The sequence below is a fragment of the Phyllobates terribilis genome, unplaced genomic scaffold, assembly GCF_046119375.1.
Source record: "Phyllobates terribilis strain yellow unplaced genomic scaffold, ASM4611937v1 Scaffold_8__6_contigs__length_399053987, whole genome shotgun sequence".
In the NCBI taxonomy this organism is placed as follows: domain Eukaryota; kingdom Metazoa; phylum Chordata; class Amphibia; order Anura; family Dendrobatidae; genus Phyllobates; species Phyllobates terribilis.
In genome coordinates, this window is record NW_027362768.1 from 379297734 (window position 1) to 379319200 (window position 21467).

The following is a 21467-nucleotide window of genomic DNA, read 5'->3' on the forward strand; positions in this document are numbered from 1 at the left end:
TGTACAAGAATATAACTACTATAATACTGCCCCCTATGTGCAAGAATATAACTACTATAATATTGCCCCTATGTACAAGAATATAACTACTATAATACTGCTCCTATGTACAAGAATATAATTACTATAATACTGCCCCATGTACAAGAATATAACTACTATAATACTGCTCCTATGTACAAGAATATAACTACTATAATACTGCCCCTATGTACAAGAATATAACTGCTATAATACTGCTCCTATGTACAAGAATATAACTACTATAATACTGCCCCCTATGTACAAGAATATAACTACTATAATACTGCCCCTATGTACAGGAATATAACTACTATAATACTGATCCATGTGCAAGAATATAACTACTATAATACTGCCCCATGTACAAGAATATAACTACTATTATACTGCTCCCTAAATACAAGAAAATAACTACTATAATACTGCTCCTATGTACAAGAATATAACTACTATAATACTGCTCCTATGTACAAGAATACAACTACTATAATACTGCTCCTATGTACAAGAATATAGCTACTATAATACTGCCCCCTTTGTACAGAAATGTAACTACTATAATACTGCTCCTATGTACAAGAATATAACTTCTATAATGCTGCTCCCTATATACAGGAATATAACTATTATAATACTGCTCCTCTATACAAGAATATAACTACTATAATACTGCCCCTATGTAGATAATATAAATACTATAATACTGCTTCTATGTACAAGAATATAACTACTATAATACTGCCCCCATGAACAATAATATAACTACTATAATACTACTCTTATGTATAAGAATAAAACTACTATAATATTGCTCCCTATATACAGCAATATACCTACTATAATACTGCCCCCTATACACAGGAATATACCTAGTATAATGCTGCCCCCTATGCACAGGAATATAACTACTATAATACTGCTCCTATGTACAAGAATATAACTTCTATAATGCTGCTCTCTATGTACAAGAATATAACTACTATAATACTGCCCCCTATGTACAAGAATATAACTACTATAATACTGCTCCCTATGTACAAGAATATAACTACTATAATACTGCCCCCTATGTACAAGAATATAACTACTATAATACTGCCCCCTGGGTACAGTAACATAACTACTATAATACTGCCCCCTATGTACTAGAATATAACTACTATAATACTGCTCCTATGTACAAGAATATAACTTCTCTAAGGCTGCTCCCTATATACAGGAATATAACTACTATAATACTGCCCCCTATGTACAGAAATGTAACTACTATAATACTGCTCCTATGTACAAGAATATAACTACTATAATACTGCACCTATGTACAAGAATACAACTACTATAATACTGCCCATATGTACAAGAATATAACTGCTATAATACTGCTCCTATGTACAAGAATATAACTGCTATAATACTGCTCCTATGTACAAGAATATAACTACTATAATACTGCTCCTATGTACAAGAATATAACTACTATAATACTGCCCCCTTTGTACAAGAATATAACTACTATAATACTGCCCCCTATGTACAAGAATATTACTACTATAATACTGCGCCCTATGTACAAGAATAAAACTACTATAATACTGCTCCTATGTAAAAGAATATAACTACTATAATATTGCTCCTATGTGCAAGAATATAACTACTATAATACTTCTCCCTATATACAGGAATATAACTACTATAATACTGCTCCCTATGTAAAAGAATATAACTACTATAATACTGCTCCCTATGTACAAGAATATAACTACTATAATACTGCTCCTATGTACAAGAGTATAACTACTATAATACTGCCCCCTTTGTACAAGAATATAACTACTATAATACTGCCCCCTATGTACAAGAATATTACTACTATAATACTGCGCCCTATGTACAAGAATAAAACTACTATAATATTGCTCCTATGTACAAGAATATAACTGCTATAATATTGCTCCTATGTACAAGAATATAACTACTATAATACTGCTCCTATGTACAAGAATATAACTACTATAATATTGCACCTATGTACAAGAATATAACAACCATAATACTGCTTCTACGTAGAAGAATATGACTACTATAATACCGCCCCTATGTACAAGAATATAACTTCTATAATACTTCTCCCTATATACAGGAATATAACTACTATAATACTGCTCCCTATGTAAAAGAATATAACTACTATAATACTGCTCCTTATGTACAAGAATATAACTACTATAATACTGCTCCTATGTACAGTAATATAACTACTATAGTACTGCACCCTTTGTACAGAAATGTAACTACTATAATACTGCTCCTATGTACAAGAATATAACTTCTATAATGCTGCTCCGTATATATAGGAATATAGCTACTATAATACTGCTCCTATATACAAAAATATAACTACAATAATACTGACCCGATGTAGATAATATAACTACTATAATACTGCTTCTATGTACAAGAATATAATTACTATAATACTGCCCCCTATGTACAAGAATATAACTACTATAATACTGCCCCCTATGTAGAAGAATATAACTACTATAATACTGCTTCTATGTACAAGAATATAACTACTATAATACTGCTCCTATGTACAAGAATATAACTACTATAGTACTGCTCCTATGTACAAGAATATAACTACTATAATACTGCTCCTATGTGCAAGAATATAACTACTATAATACTGCCCCTATGTACAAGAATATAACTACTAAAATATTGCCCCTATGTACAAGAATATAACAACCATAATACTGCTACTATGTACAAGAATATAACTACAATAATACCGCCCCTATGTACAAGAATATAACTTCTATAATACTGCTCCCTATATACAGGAGTATAACTACTATAATACTGCTCCCTATGTACAAGAATATAACTACTATATTACTGCTCCCTATGTACAAGAATATAACTACTATAATACTGCTCCTATGTACAAGAATATAAATTCTATAATGCTGCTCCCTATACACAGGAATATAACTACTATAATACTGCTCCTATATACAAGAATATAACTACTATAATACCGCCCCTATGTAGATAATATAACTACTATAATACTGCCCCCTATGTACAAGAATATAACTACTATAATACTGCCCCCTATGTACAAGAATATAACTACTATAATACTGCCCCCTATGTACAAGAATATAACTACTATAATGCTGGCCCCTATGTACAAGAATATAACTACTATAATACTGCTCCCTATATGCAGGAATATAACTACTATAATACTGCCCCCTATGTACAAGAATATTACTACTATAATACTGCGCCCTATGTACAAGAATATAACTACTATAATACTGCTCCTATGTACAAGAATATAACTAATATAATATTGCTCCTATGTACAAGAATATAACTACTATAATACTGCTCCTATGTACAAGAATATAACTACTATAATATTGCCCCTATGTACAAGAATATAACTACTATAATACTGCTCCCTATGTACAAGAATATAACTACTATAATACTGCTTCCTATGTACAAGAATATAACTACTATAATACTGCTTCCTATGTACAAGAATATAACTACTATAATACTGCTCCTATGTACAGTAATATAGCTACTATAATACTGCCAATATGTACAAGAATATAACTACTATAATACTGCCCCTATGTACAAGAATATAACTACTATAATAATGCTCCTATGTACAAGAATATAACTACTATAATACTGCTCCTATGTACAGTAATATAGCTACTATAATACTGCCAATATGTACAAGAATATAACTACTATAATACTGCCCCTATGTACAAGAATATAACTACTATAATACTGCTCCTATGTACAAGAAAATAACTACTATAATACTGCCCCTATGTACAAGAACATAACTACTATAATACTGCCCCCTTTGTACAGAAATGTAACTACTATAATACTGCTCCTATGTACAAGAATATTTCTTCTATAATGCTGCTCCCTATATACAGGAATATAACTACTCTAATACTGCTCCTATATACAAGAATATAACTACTATAATATTGACCCGATGTAGATAATATAACTACTATAATACTGCTTCTTTGTACAAGAATATAATAACTATAATACTGCCCCCTATGTACAAGAATATAACTACTATAATACTGCCCCCTAAGTACAAGAATATAACTGGTATAATACTGCCCCCTATATGCAAGTATATAACTACTATAATACTGCCCCCTATGTACAAGAATATTACTACTATAATACTGTGCCCTATGTACAAGAATATAACTAATATAATACTGCTCCTATGTACAAGAATATAACTACTATAATATTGCTCATATGTACAAGAATATAACTACTATAATACTGCTCCTATGTACAAGAATATAGCTACTATAGTACTGCTCCTATGTACAAGAATATAACTACTATAATACTGCTCCTATGTACAAGAATATAACTACTATAATATTGCCCCTATGTACAAGAATATAACAGCCATAATACTGCTCCTATGTAGAAAAATATAACTACAATATTACCGCTCCTATGTCCAAGAATATAACTTCTATAATACTGCTCCCTCTATTCAGGAATATAACTACTATAATACTGCTCCCTATGTACAAGAATATAACTACTATAATACTGCTCCTTTTGTACAAGAATATAACTACTATAATACTGCTCCTATGTACAGTAATATAACTACTATAATACTGCCCCCTTTGTACAGAAATGTAACTACTATAATACTGCTCCTATGTACAAGAATATAAATTCTATAATGCTGCTCCCTATACACAGGAATATAACTACTATAATACTGCTCCTATATACAAGAATATAACTACTATAATACTGCCCCCTATGTACAAGAATATAACTACTATAATACTGCCCCCTATGTACAAGAATATAACTACTATAATGCTGCCCCCTATGTACAAGAATATAACTACTATAATACTGCTCCTATGTACAAGAATATTACTACTATAATACTGCCCCATGTACAAAAATATAACTACTATAATACTGCTCCTATGTACAAGAATATAACTACTATAATATTGCTCCTATGTACAAGAATATAACTACTATAATACTGCTCCTTTGTACAAGAATATAACTACTATAATATTGCCCCTATGTACAAGAACACAACAACCATAATACTGCTCCCATGTAGAAGAATATAATTACTATAATACCGCCCCTATGTACAAGAATATAACTTCTATAATACTGCTCCCTATATACAGGAATATAACTACTATAATACTGCTCCCTATGTACAAGAATATAACTACTATAATACTGCCCCCCTATGTACAAGAATATAACTACTATAATACTGCTCCCTATGTACAAGAATATAACTACTATAAAACTGCACCTATGTACAGTAATATAACTACTATAATACTGCCCCCTTTGTACAGAAATGTAACTACTATAATACTGCCCCTACGTACAAGAATATAACTACTATAATACTGCCCCCATGAACAATAATATAACTGCTATAATACCGCCCCCTATGTACAAGAATATAAGTACTATAATACTGCCCCTATGTACAAGAATATAACTACTATAATACTGCTACTATGTACAAGAATATAACTGCTATAATATTTCTCCCTATATACAGCAATATACCTACTACAATACTGCCCCTTATACACAGGAATATACCTAGTATAATAATGCTCCCTATGTACGGAAACATAACTACTATTATACTGCCCCCTATGTACAGGAATTTATCTACTATAATACTGCTCCTATGTACAAGAATATAACTAATATAATATTGCCCCTTAGGTACAGTAATATAACTACTATAATACTGTCCCCTATGTACAGGAATATAACTACTATAATACTGCTCTTATGTACAAGAATATAACTGCTATAATACTGCCCATATTTACAAGAATATAACTACTATAAAACTGCCCCTATGTACAAGAATATAATTACTATAATTCTGCCCCCTATGTACAAGAATATAACTTCTATAATACTGTTCTTATTTACAGGAATATAACTACTGTAATATTGCCCCTATGTACAAGAATATAACTTCTATAATACTGCTCCTATGTACAAGAATATAACTTCTATAATGCTGCTCCCTATGTACAAGAATATAACTACTGTAATACTGCTCCTATGTACAAGAATGTAACTACTTTAATATTGCCCCTATGTACAAGTATATAATAACCATAATACTGCTCCTATGTAGAAGAATATAACTCCTATAATACCGCCCCTATGTACAAGAATATAACTTCAATAATACTGCTCCCTATGTACAAGAATATAACTACTATAATACTGCCCCCTATGTACAAGAATATAACTACTATAATACTGCTCCTATGTACAGGAATATAACTGCTATAATACTGCCCCCTATATACAGGAATAAAACTACTATAATACTGCCCATATGTACAAGAATATAACTACTATAATACTGCTTCTATGTAAAGGAATATAACTACTATAATACTGCTCCCTATATACAGGAATAAAACTACTTTAATACTGCCCATATGTACAAGAATATAACTACTATAATACTGCTTCTATGTACAGGAAAATAACTACTATAATACTGCTCCCTATGTACAGAAATATATCTAGTATAATACTGCTCCTATGTGCAAGAATATAACTACTATAATACTGCTCCTATATACAAGAATATAACTATTATAATACTGCTCCTATGAACAGAAATATAACTACTATAATACTGCCCCTACGTACAAGAATATAACTAATATAATACTGCTCCCTATGTACAAGAATATAAGTACTATAATACTGCCCCTATGTACAAGAATATAACTACTATAATACTGCTCCTATGTACAAGAATATAACTACGATAATATTGCCCCTATGTACAAAAATATAACTGCTATAATACTGATTCTATGTTCAAGAATATAACTATTATAATTCTGCTCCTACTGTATGTACAAGAATATAATTACTATAATACTGCCCCTATGTACAAGAATATAACTACTATAATACTGCTCCCTATATACAGCAATATACCTACTATAATACTGCCCCTATGTACGGGAACATGACTAATATAATACTGCCCCTATGTACAAGAATATAAGTACTATAATACTGCTCCCTATATACAGCAATATACCTACTATAATACTGCCCCCTATGTACAGGATTATAGCTACTATAATACTGCCCCCTATGCACAAGAAAATGACTACTATAATACCGCCCCCTATGTACAGGAATATATCTACTATAATACTGCTACTATGTACAAGAATATAACTAATATAATACTGTCCCCTATGTACAGGATTATAACTACTATAATACTACCCCCTTTGTACAGGAATATAACTACTGTAATATTGCCCCTATGTACAAGAATATAGCTACTACAATACTGCTCCTATGTACAAGAATATATCTTCTATAATGCTGCTCCCTATATACAGGTATTTAACTACTATAATACTGCCTTCTATGTACAGGAATATAACTACTATAATACTGCCCATATGTACTACTATAATACTGCTCCTATGTACAACAATATAACTACTGTAATACTGCCCATATATACTGCTATAATACTGCTCCTTTGTACAGGAATATAACTACTATAATACTGCTCCCTATGTACAAGAATATAACTACTCCAATACTGCCCCTATGTACAAGAATATAACTACTATAATACTGCTCCTATGTACAAGAATATAACTACTATAATACTGCCCCCTATGTACAAGAATATAACTACTATAATACTGCTCCCTATGTACAAGAATATAACTACTCCAATACTGCCCCTATGTAGAAGAATATAACTACTATAATACTGCCCCTATGTACAAGAATATAACTACTATAATACTGCTCCCTATGTACAAGAATATAACTACTCCAATACTGCCCCTATGTACAAGAATATAACTACTATAATACTGCTCCTATGTACAAGAATATAACTACTATAATACTGCCCCCTATGTACAAGAATATAACTACTATAATACTGCTCCCAATGTACAAGAATATAACTACTATAATACTGCCCCCAATGTACAAGAATATAACTCCTATAATAGTGCCCCTATGTACAAGAATATAACTACCATAATACTGCTCCTATGTACAAGAATATAACTACTATAATAATGCTCCTATGTGCAAGAATATAACTACTATAATACTGCCCCTATGTACAAGAATATAACTACTATAATACTGCCCCTATGTACAAGAATATAACTACTATAATACTGCCCCCATGTACAGGAATATAACTACTATAATATTGATCCTATGTTCAAGAATTTAACTACTATAATACTGATTCTATGTTCAAGAATATAACTATTATAATACTGCTCCTTTGTACAAGAATATAACTACTATAATACTGCCCCTATGTACAAGAATATAACTACTATAATACTGCTCCCTATGTACAGGAATATAACTACTTAAATACTGATCCTATGTTCAAGAATTTAACTACTATAATACTGCTGCTATGTACAAGAATATAACTACTATAATACTGCTCCCTATATACAAGAATATAACTATTATAATACTGCTCCTATGTACAAGAATATAACTACTATAATACTGCCCCTATGTACAAGAATATAACTACTATAATACTGCTCCCTATGTACAAGAATATAACTACTATAATACTGCTCCCTATATAAAACAATATACCTACTATAATACTGCCCCCTATGTACTGGAACATAACTAATATAATACTGCCCCCTATGTACAAGAATATAACTACTATAATTCCGCCACCTATGTACAAAAATATAACTAATATAATACTGCCCCTATGTACAAGAATATAACTACTATAATACTGCTCCCTATATACAGCAATATACCTACTATAATACTGCCCCTATGTACGGGAACATGACTAATATAATACTACCCCCTATGTACAAAAATATATCTACTATAATACTGCTACTATGTACAAGAATATAACTAATATAATACTGTCCCCTATGTACAGGATTATAACTACTATAATACTGCCCCCTATGTACAGGAATATATCTACTATAATATTGCTCTTATGTACAAGAATATGACTAATATAATACTGCCCCCTATGTACAGCAACATAACTAATATAATACTGCCCCCTATGCACAGGATTATAACTACTATAATACTGCCCCCTATATACAGGAATATAACTACTGTAATATTGCCCCTATGTACAAGAATATAACTACTACAATACTGCTCCTATGTACAAGAATATATCTTCTATAATACTGCTCCCTATGTACAAGAATATAACTACTATAATGCTGCCCCTATGTACAAGAATATAACTACTATCATACTGCTCCTATGTATAAGAATATAACTACTATAATACTGCCCATATGTACTACTATAATACTGCTCCTATGTACCAGAATATAACTACTGTAATACTGCCCATATATACTGCTATAATACTTCTCCTTTGTACAGGAATATAACTACTATAATACTGCCCCCTACGTACAGAAATGTAACTACTATAATACTGCCCATATGTACAAGAATATAACTACTATAATACTGCCCCCTATGTACAAGAATATAACTACTATAATACTGCCCCCTATGTACAAGAATATAACTACTATAATACTGCCCCCTATGTACAGGAATATAACTACTATAATACTGCTCCCTATATAAAGCAATATACCTACTATAATACTGATCCTATGTTCAAGACAAGAATTTAACTACTATAATACTGATTCTATGTTCAAGAATATAACTATTATAATACTGCTCCTATGTACAAGAATATAACTACTATAATACTGCTCCCTATGTACAGGAATATAACTATTTAAATACTGATTCTATGTTCAAGAATTGAACTACTATAGTACTGATTCTATGTTCAAGAATATAACTATTATAATACTGCTCCTATGTACAAGAATATAACTACTATAATACTGCCCCTATGTACAAGAATATAACTACTATAATACTGCTCCCTATGTACAGGAATATAACTACTATAATACTGCTCCCTATATAAAGCAATATACCTACTATAATACTGCCCCCTATGTACTGGAACATAACTAATATAATACTGCCCCCTATGTACAGGATTATAACTACTATAATACTGCCCCCAATGTACAAGAATATAGCTACTATAATACCGCCCCCTATGTACAGGAATATATCTACTATAATACTGTCCCCTATGTACAGGAATATAACTACTATAATACCGCCCCCTATGTACAAAAATATAACTACTATAATACTGCCCCTATGTACAAGAATATAACTACTATAATACTGCCCCGTATGTACAGGAATATATCTACTATAATACTGCTCCTATGTACAAGAATATAACTTATATAATACTGCCCCCTATGTATAGAAACATAGCTAATATAATACTGCCCCCTATGCACAGGATTATAACTACTATAATACTACCCCCTATGTACAAGAATATAACTACTATAATACTGCTTCCTATGTACAAGAATATAACTACTATAATACTGCTTCTATGTACAAGAATATAACTACTATAATACTGCTCCTACGTACAGGAATATAACTACTATAATACTGCTGTTATGTACAAGAATATAACTACTATAATACTACCCCTTAGGTACAGTAAGATAACTACTATAATACTGCTCCGTATGTACAAGAATATAACTACAATAATACTGCTCCTATGTACAAGAATATAACTACTATAATACTGCTCCTATGTACAAGAATATAACTACTATAATACTGTTCCTATGTACAAGAATATAACTACTATAATACTGTTCCTATGTACAGGAATATAACTACTATAATACTGCACCTATGTACAAGAATATAACTGCAATAATACTGCCCCCTATGTACAAGAATATAACTACTATAATACTGCTCCTATGTACAAGAATATAACCACTATAATACTGCTCCTATGCACAAGAATATAACTACTTTAATACTGCTCCTATGTACAAGAATATAACTACTATAATGCTGCTCCCTATATACAGGAATATAACTACTATAATACTGCCTTCTATGTACAAGAATATAACTACTATTATACTGCTCCTATGTATAAGAATATAACTACTATAATACTGCCCATATGTACTACTATAATATTGCTCCTTTGTACAAGAATATAACTACTATAATACTGCTCCCTATATACAGCAATATACCTACTATAATACTGCCCATATGTAATACTATAATACTGCTCCTTTGTACAGGAATATAACTACTATAATACTGCCCCCTATGTACAGAAATGTAACTACTATAATAATGCCCCTATGTACAGGAATATAACTACTATAATACTGCCCCTATGTACAGGAATATAACTACTATAATACTGCCCCTTTGTACAAGAATATAACTACTATAATAGTGCTCCTATATACAAGAATATAACTACTATAATACTGCTCCTATGTACAAGAATATAACTACTATAATACTGCCCCTTTGTACAAGAATATATCTACTATAATACTGCTCCTATATACAAGATTATAACTACTATAATACTGCTCCTATGTACAACAATATAACTACTATAATACTGCTCCTATGTACAAGAATATAACTATTATAATACTGCTCCTATGTACAAGAATATAACTACTATAATACTGCTCCTATATACAAGAATATAACTACTATAATACTGCTCCTATGTACAAGAATATAACTACTATAATACTGCTCCTATGTACAAGAATATAACTACTATAATACTGTTCCTATGTACAAGCATATAACTACTATAATACTCCTCCTATGTACAAGCATATAACTACTATAATACTGCTCCTATATACAAGCATATAACTACTATATTACTGCTAGTATATACAAGAATATAACTACTATAATACTGCTCCTATATACAAGAATATAACTACTATAATACTGTTCCTATGTACAAGCATATAACTTCTATAATACTGCTCCCTATGTACAAGAATATAACTACTATAATACTGCCCCCTATGTACAAGAATATAACTACTATAATACTGCTCCTATATACAAGAATATAGCTACTATAATACTGCTCCTTTATACAAGAATATAACTACTATAATACTGCCCCCTATGCACAAGAATATAACTACTAGAATACTACTCCTCTGTACAAGAATATAACTACTATAATACTGCCCCCTATGTACAAGAATATAACTACTATAATACTGCTCCTATGTACAAGAATATAACTACTATAATACTGCCCCTATGTACAAGAATATAACTACCATAATAATGCTCCTATATACAAGAATATAACTACTATAATAATGCTCCTATGTACAAGAATATAACTACTATAATAATGCTCCTATGTACAAGAATATAACTACTATAATACTGCTCCTATGTACAAGAATATAACTACTATAATACTGCCCCTATGTACAAGAATATAACTACTATAATACTACTCCTATGTACAAGAATATAACTACTATAATACTCCTCCTATGTACAAGAATATAACTACTATAATACTACTCCTATGTACAAGAATATAACTACTATAATACTGCCCCTATGTACAAGAATATAACTACCATAATAATGCTCCTATATACAAGAATATAACTACTATAATAATGCTCCTATGTACAAGAATATAACTACTATAATACTGCTCCTATGTACAAGAATATAACTACTATAATACTGCTCCTATGTACAAGAATATAACTACTATAATACTGCCCCTATGTACAAGAATATAACTACTATAATACTACTCCTATGTACAAGAATATAACTACTATAATACTCCTCCTATGTACAAGAATATAACTACTATAATACTGCTCCTATGTACAAGAATATAACTACTATAATACTCCTCCTATGTACAAGAATATAACTACTATAATAATGCTCCTATGTACAAGAATATAACTACTATAATACTACTCCTATGTACAAGAATATAACTACTATAATACTCCTCCTATGTACAAGAATATAACTACTATAATACTACTCCTATGTACAAGAATATAACTACTATAATACTACTCCTGTGTACAAGAATATAACTACTATAATACTTCTCCTATGTACAAGAATATAACTGCTATAATACTACCCCTATGTACAAGAATATAACTACTATAATACTACTCCTATGTACAAGAATATAACTACTATAATACTCCTCCTATGTACAAGAATAAAACTACTATAATACTGCTCCTATGTACAAGAATATAACTACTATAATACTGGTCCTATATACAAGAATATAACTACTATAATACTGCCCCCTATATACAAGAATATATCTACTATAATACTGCTCCTATGTACAAGAATATAACTACTATAATACTGCCCCCTATATACAAGAATATATCTACTATAATACTCCTCCTATGTACAAGAATAAAACTACTATAATACTGCTCCTATGTACAAGAATATAACTACTATAATACTGGTCCTATATACAAGAATATAACTACTATAATACTGCCCCCTATATACAAGAATATATCTACTATAATACTGCTCCTATATACAAGAATATAACTACTATAATACTGCCCCCTATATACAAGAATATAACTACTATAATACTGCCCCTATGTGCAAGAATATAACTACTATAATACTGCCCCCTATGTTCAAGAATATAACTACTATAATACTGCCCCTATATACAAGAATATAACTACTATAATACTGCCCCCTATGTACAAGAATATAACTACTATAATACTGCTCCCTATGTACAAGAATATAACTACTATAATACTGCCCCCTATATACAAGAATATAACTACTATAATACTAATCCTATGTACAAGAATATAACTACTATAATACTGCCCCTATATACAAGAATATAACTACTATAATACTGCCCCCTATGTACAAGAATATAACTACTATAATACTGCTCCCTATGTACAAGAATATAACTACTATAATACTGCTCCCTATGTACAAGAATATAACTACTATAATACTGCGCCCTATGTACAAGAATATAACTACTATAATACAGCCCCCTATATACAAGATTATATCTACTATAATACTCCTCCTATGTACAAGAATAAAACTACTATAATACTGCTCCTATGTACAAGAATATAACTACTATAATACTGGTCCTATATACAAGAATATAACTACTATAATACTGCCCCCTATATACAAGAATATATCTACTATAATACTGCTCCTATATACAAGAATATAACTACTATAATACTGCCCCCTATATACAAGAATATAACTACTATAATACTGCCCCTATGTGCAAGAATATAACTACTATAATACTGCCCCCTATGTACAAGAATATAACTACTATAATACTGCCCCTATATACAAGAATATAACTACTATAATACTGCCCCCTATGTACAAGAATATAACTACTATAATACTGCTCCCTATGTACAAGAATATAACTACTATAATACTGCCCCCTATATACAAGAATATAACTACTATAATACTAATCCTATGAACAAGAATATAACTACTGTAGTACTGACCCCTTGCACAAGTCTGGCTCATCCTTGGGTACAATTTCAAGATACCTGAAGATGCCTCGTTCATCTGTACAAACAATTATACGCAAGTACAGACATGATGGGAGTGTCTAGCCATCATACCGCTCAGGAAGGAGACAGGCTCTGTGTCCCAGAGATGAACGCGCTTTGTACAACATGTGCATATCAACCCAAGGTCAAAAGCAAAAGACCTTGTGAAGATGATGGCAGAAGCTGGTAAGATTGTGTCAATATCCTCAGTGAAACAAGTAGTATATCAACATGGGCTGAAAGGCCACTCTGCCAGGAAGAAGCCATTACTCCAAAAAAAACATAAAAAAAAGCCAGATTAATGTTTGCAAATGCACACAGGAACAAAGAACTTAATTTTTGGAGACATGTCCTGTGGTCTGATGAAAGTAAAATTTAACTTTTTGGGCATAATGACCATTGTTACATTTGGAGGAAAAAGGGAGAAGCTTGGAACCCTAAGAACACCATCCCAACTGTGAAACACGGGGGTGGCAGCATCATGTTGTGGGGTTGTTTTGCTGCAGGAGGGACTGATGCACTTCACAAAATAGATGGCATCATGAGAAAAGAAGATTATGTGGCAATACTGAAGCAACATCTGAAGACATCAGTAGGAAGTTAAAGCTTGGGCGGAAATGAGTCTTCCAGATGGACAATGACCTGAAGCATACTGCCAAAATGATAACTAAGTGGCTTAAGGATAACAAAGTCAATGTTTTGGAGCGGCCATCACAAAGCCCTGATCTCAATCCTATGGAAAATTTATGGGCAAAGCTGAAAAGGCAGCGAGCAAAGCGACCTACAAACCCGGATCAGTTACACCAGTTTCATCAGGAGGAATCGGCCCAAATCCTGACCAACTATTGTGAGAAGCTGTGGAAGGAGATCCCAAACGTGTGACCCAAGTCATTCAGTGTAAGGGCGATGGCACCAAATACTAATGAAATGGATGGAAACTTCTGACTTTGCAGTAAGTAATAAAAATGTCTTAAACCATTCTCTCTCTCTCATTATTCTGGCATTTGGCAAATATTAAAGATTATGGTATAATCCTAATTGTCCTAAAACGGGAAAGGTTTATTCTGATTTCATGTCAGATATTGAGAAAAACATCATATGTATCTCTTTATATAGTGGAGGGAAACTTCTGGTTTCAACTGTACATGAATATATCGATTATTATAATATATCTTTCTACATGAGCATACAGTATCTGGAATCTCCAGCTCCCGGGTTAATCCTGCTCCGTCTATAGTTGCTCCGCTATCAGGATTTGTGATGGTAGAAGTGACTTTTCTCCGGCACTTATGGGGTTACACCAGCCCTCCCCTGGATGTCTTCCCTGTATTGTTTTATGTTTTCCTTCTCACTTTTTAAAGTTTAATGTCAAGCAAATAAGAAACAGACAAACAAATGGACAAAACTGTCAGCAGATTGGCTGCATCCTGATAAAACTGGAGATGATCCATCTGTTGGATCGGAGACCCGGAGCATCGTCTCAATTATTCCTCTGGGAGCTTCAACCCTGAGGATTATTCCCCCATTAGGCTCCAATGTTGCACGTTCTGGGGGTCGGCTTCAAATTTTTTTGATTATTTTTTTTGTTTTATGGTGTGGTTTTTTTTGGGTGGGGGGTAAGAGGAGTTACTGATTACGGTCCTAACCACGTGCAATGAACGGCACAATGTACAGCGGAAGGTAATGATTTTCCCTTTATTCTCCTGGTTTACACCCGCTCAGAGGTGTTTAATGTTTTCCCATCGTTGCACCTCACAAATTCTGCAGGAAATAGTCAGTAATTGAACCCGTTGTAGAATTCTGCAGTAAATAAGCGCGACAGAATGCGGTTTTTATTTTTAATTCACTCGCGCACGGCCTGGTTTTTTTTTTTTTTAAGCAATAGCCTTAAATTATGGGAGCTTGTTGTCCTACTTAGTAGCAGAAATTAATTAATCTGGTTACATTGTGTACAAACATGTTATTCTCCGGAGGCCGGGACTGCACGGAACGTGGTGCGATGCTGGAAGCAAACGATCAGGAGAAATAAGGGAAATGACTACTAACTAGGAAGCCCCCCGGCGTCATATGTCGTCCTGACTCAGAGGTCGGAACATAAAACACAACGAGGGTCCTGTACAGTGTCTGCACCAGAGCAGCACAGCGCATGCAGGGTTAATATTCTCTGACTGGTAGCAGCGCTGTCATTAGTGGCCTCATTATAAACAACATCCCAGAGCTCTTCACTGATGAGAGTGTATCTAATCCTATCCTGTGTGATACCCTCTGCTGAGCTGTGTATCTAATCCTATCCTGTGTGATACTGTCTGCTGAGCTGTGTATCTAATCCTATCCTGTGTGATACTGTCTGCTGAGCTGTGTATCTAATCCTATCCTGTGTGATACTGTCTGCTGAGCCGTGTATCTAATCCTATCCTGTGTGATACTGTCTGCTGAGCTGTGTATCTAATCCTATCCTGTGTGATACTGTCTGCTGAGCTGTGTATCTAATCCTATCCTGTGTGATACTGTCTGCTGAGCTGTGTATCTAATCCTATCTAGTGTGATACTGTCTGCTGAGCCGTGTATCTAATCCTCTCCTGTGTGATACCGTCTGCTGAGCCGTGGATCTAATCCTACCCTGTGTGATACTGTCTGCTGAGCCGTGTATCTAATCCTATACTGTGTGATACTGAATGCTGAGCTGTGTATCTAATCCTATCCTGTGTGATACTGTCTGCTGAGCCGTGTATCTAATCCTATACTGTGTGATACTGACTGCTGAGCCGTGTATCTAATCCTATACTGTGTGATACTGACTGCTGAGCTGTGTATCTAATCCTATCCTGTGTGATACTGTCTGCTGAGCCGTGTATCTAATCCTATACTGTGTGATACTGACTGCTGAGCCGTGTATCTAATCCTATCCTGTGTGATACTGTCTGCTGAGCCGTGTATCTAATCCTATACTGTGTGATACTGACTGCTGAGCTGTGTATCTAATCCTATCCTGTGTGATACTGTCTGCTGAGCCGTGTATCTAATCCTATCCTGTGTGATACTGTCTGCTGAGCTGTGTATCTAATCCTATCCTGTGTGATACTGTCTGCTGAGCAGTGTATCTAATCCTATCCTGTGTGATACTGACTGCTGAGCTGTGTATCTAATCCTATCCTGTGTGATACTGTCTGCTGAGCAGTGTATCTAATCCTATCCTGTGTGATACTGTCTGCTGAGCTGTGTATCTAATCTTATACTGTGTGATACTGACTGCTGAGCTGTGTATCTAATCCTATCCTGTGTGATACTGTCTGCTGAGCAGTGTATCTAATCCTATCCTGTGTGATACTGTCTGCTGAGCCGTGTATCTAATCCTCTCCTGTGTGATACTGTCTGCTGAGCCATGTATCTAATCCTATACTGTGTGATACTGACTGCTGAGCTGTGTATCTAATCCTATCCTGTGTGATACTGTCTGCTGAGCTGTGTATCTAATCCTATCCTGTGTGATACTGTCTGCTGAGCCATGTATCTAATCCTATACTGTGTGATACTGACTGCTGAGCCGTGTATCTAATCCTATCCTGTGTGATACTGTCTGCTGAGCCGTGTATCTAATCCTCTCCTGTGTGATACTGTCTGCTGAGCCATGTATCTAATCCTATACTGTGTGATACTGACTGCTGAGCTGTGTATCTAATCCTATCCTGTGTGATACTGTCTGCTGAGCCGTGTATCTAATCCTATCCTGTGTGATACTGTCTGCTGAGCCGTGTATCTAATCCTATCCTGTGTGATACTGACTGCTGAGCCGTGTATCTAATCCTATCCTGTGTGATACTGTCTGCTGAGCCGTGTATCTAATCCTCTCCTGTGTGATACTGTCTGCTGAGCTGTGTATCTAATCCTCTCCTGTGTGATACTGTCTGCTGAGCCATGTATCTAATCCTATACTGTGTGATACTCACTGCTGAGCTGTGTATCTAATCCTATCCTGTGTGATACTGTCTGCTGAGCTGTGTATCTAATCCTATCCTGTGTGATACTGTCTGCTGAGCCGTGTATCTAATCCTCTCCTGTGTGATACTGTCTGCTGAGCCGTGTATCTAATCCTATCCTGTGTGATACTGTCTGCTGAGCCGTGTATCTAATCCTATCCTGTGTGATACTGTCTGCTGAGCTGTGTATCTAATCCTATCCTGTGTGATACTGTCTGCTGAGCTGTGTATCTAATCCTCTCCTGTGTGATACTGTCTGCTGAGCCATGTATCTAATCCTATACTGTGTGATACTGACTGCTGAGCTGTGTATCTAATCCTATCCTGTGTGATACTGTCTGCTGAGCTGTGTATCTAATCCTATCCTGTGTGATACTGACTGCTGAGCTGTGTATCTAATCCTATCCTGTGTGATACTGTCTGCTGAGCCGTGTATCTAATCCTATCCTGTGTGATACTGTCTGCTGAGCTGTGTATCTAATCCTATCCTGTGTGATTCTGTCTGCTGAGCCGTGTATCTAAACCTGTTATGTATAATATGGTCTACTGAGTAACTGTATCTAAGCCTGTAATGGGCAGTACTACATAATCAGCTGCAGTATCTAAGCCTATCAGATCAGGTGTGTTCCTTTCTGTTCAGTAACTATCTTATGTGATTCTCTCTACTGAGCTGCGGTATCTAATCCTAACTTGTGATACTGTAACTAATAACTTATATATAAGCGCTCGGTCCTCCTTGTCCATCGTCCGCAGTTCTCGGTCTTCACTGATTGACAGCTTTTACTTAAGCACAGTTCATGGAGGGGGCGACAGTACGAGACCCCTGCACTCGGATCCGCTGCTGCGGATGAACGTAGATTATATAAAGACCTGTAAAATAAAAATAAAGGCCCGCAGGAATCAGGACATCTGTCCCTACACCTCCCCTAGACGAGGAAGCATGAACCTGGGGAAGAGTCTCCCCCCCCCCACCGTACTTCTCACTGCTGAGGGTCTCGGCCATCATCAGCAGCACAAACCTCTCTACTGTCCTGATCGTTTGTTACAATGTATCAGCCTTTACCATCGCAGGATCTTTGGGTCAAGTGTGATAGTAAAAAAGTAATTGAAGAGTAAAACTCCCATCATTCGTACATGTCGATTTATTCCAAGAAGCATCATGGCAGCCAATGCCTTGTCAGAAAACACAAAACCAAATATTAATAGCAAAGTAAAAAAAAGGCATAAACCCCCTGATCCTTCCAAGCAGTTTTTGCTGCATTTTCTTAGAGACTGTTTCAGTTTCCCATTATATTCAAGTTTACAGTCAGTGAATGGAAACACTCAGACAGCAAACTGATATAGGCTGTGTGCCCACGATGCGTTTTTTAAGCGTTTCCGCAGCAGCAATTCTGCTGCAGAAACGCTTAAAAACGCTTGGTAGAAGGTCTGCCATGTTCCCCAATGATAATCCGCATCTGCTGTGCACATGCTGCGGAAATTTCCGCTGCGGATTATCATTGCGGAAAAATCCGCAGCACTACCAATTATTTTGCAGAAGCGCTGCGTTTTCACCGCCATTGACTTGCATTGGAACGCATGGAATCCGCATCACTGCATCTGTACATGCAGAATCCATGCGTTTCAATGTGTGGATGGTACTCGGGTCTGGAGAAGAGGAGACTCTCCTCCAGACCCCCCCCCACCATAGAACCTGTGAAAAAAAAGAATAAAATAAAAAATAAATATTATACTTACCTTCTGATGGCCCCCGGTGTCCTTGTCTTCGCTTGCTGGCAGCTCGCGGTAGACTAAAGGACCTGCGCTGACGTCATTTAGTCATGTGATGGCAGGTCCTTCAGTGTACCGCAAGCTGAGACGCATCGAAGCAAGACTGCGGGGGCCATCAGAAGGTAAGTATAGATTTATTTTTTTATTTTTTAAGGTTACACTATATAAATTCATGCCGGTTGCATGGATTTATATAGTGTGACCAAGTTGTCAAGCACTTTCCAAGTGATGCTAAAATCGCTTGTCAACCCCCATGCGGAAATGCAAGTGAAGAACGCTTCACATCCGCATGTCCCTGGCAGAAAAAACGCATGTACAATCCGCATGCACAATCCGCATGTACAATCCGCATGCACAATCCGCATGTACAATCCACATGCGTTTTTTCTGCCAGGGAGATGCAGGAAAAAATCCGGAGCATTTCTGCATCGTGGGCACATAGCCATATAGTCCTGCTGGAAGCCGAGAAATTGGTTGTGTCCAGTGTAGACAATGCTCTGTGAGCGCAGCAGACTACAGACTGATACATTATTGCAAAACCCATAGAGATCTGTCCATCTGCTGCTGATGGATTGTCTGCGCTGGATACAATTGTTTCTTACACTGTAGCAGGATTAGTGATGTATTTGTTTGCTGCCTTTAGATGTAACCAAGGTTCACTGAAAGCAAACACAGATCTTAAAACTACAGATGTATGGAAACTAAATCAAAGTGTTATAAAGTTGCAGCAATGATTAAAGGGATCAACGTTGACAAGTTAGCACTTATCCGCTGGATGACCTGACGCCCATTGGGTGTCCCATCACTGCGACCTGCACCGATCTGCAGAACGTGGAATTGTTTATCCCAGAAAGCGCTCTTTTATCCCTATTAGAGGGTGAAGCGGAAGGTGGGCTCCATTTATCCTTTAAGGAGATCCTGGAAAAAGTTGATTGCAACTCTCAGCAATTCCATAGAGAATGAATGGGCGGTGGTGGAGCAGGTGCACTGCCCCTCCATACAAACGGAGATAAACGTC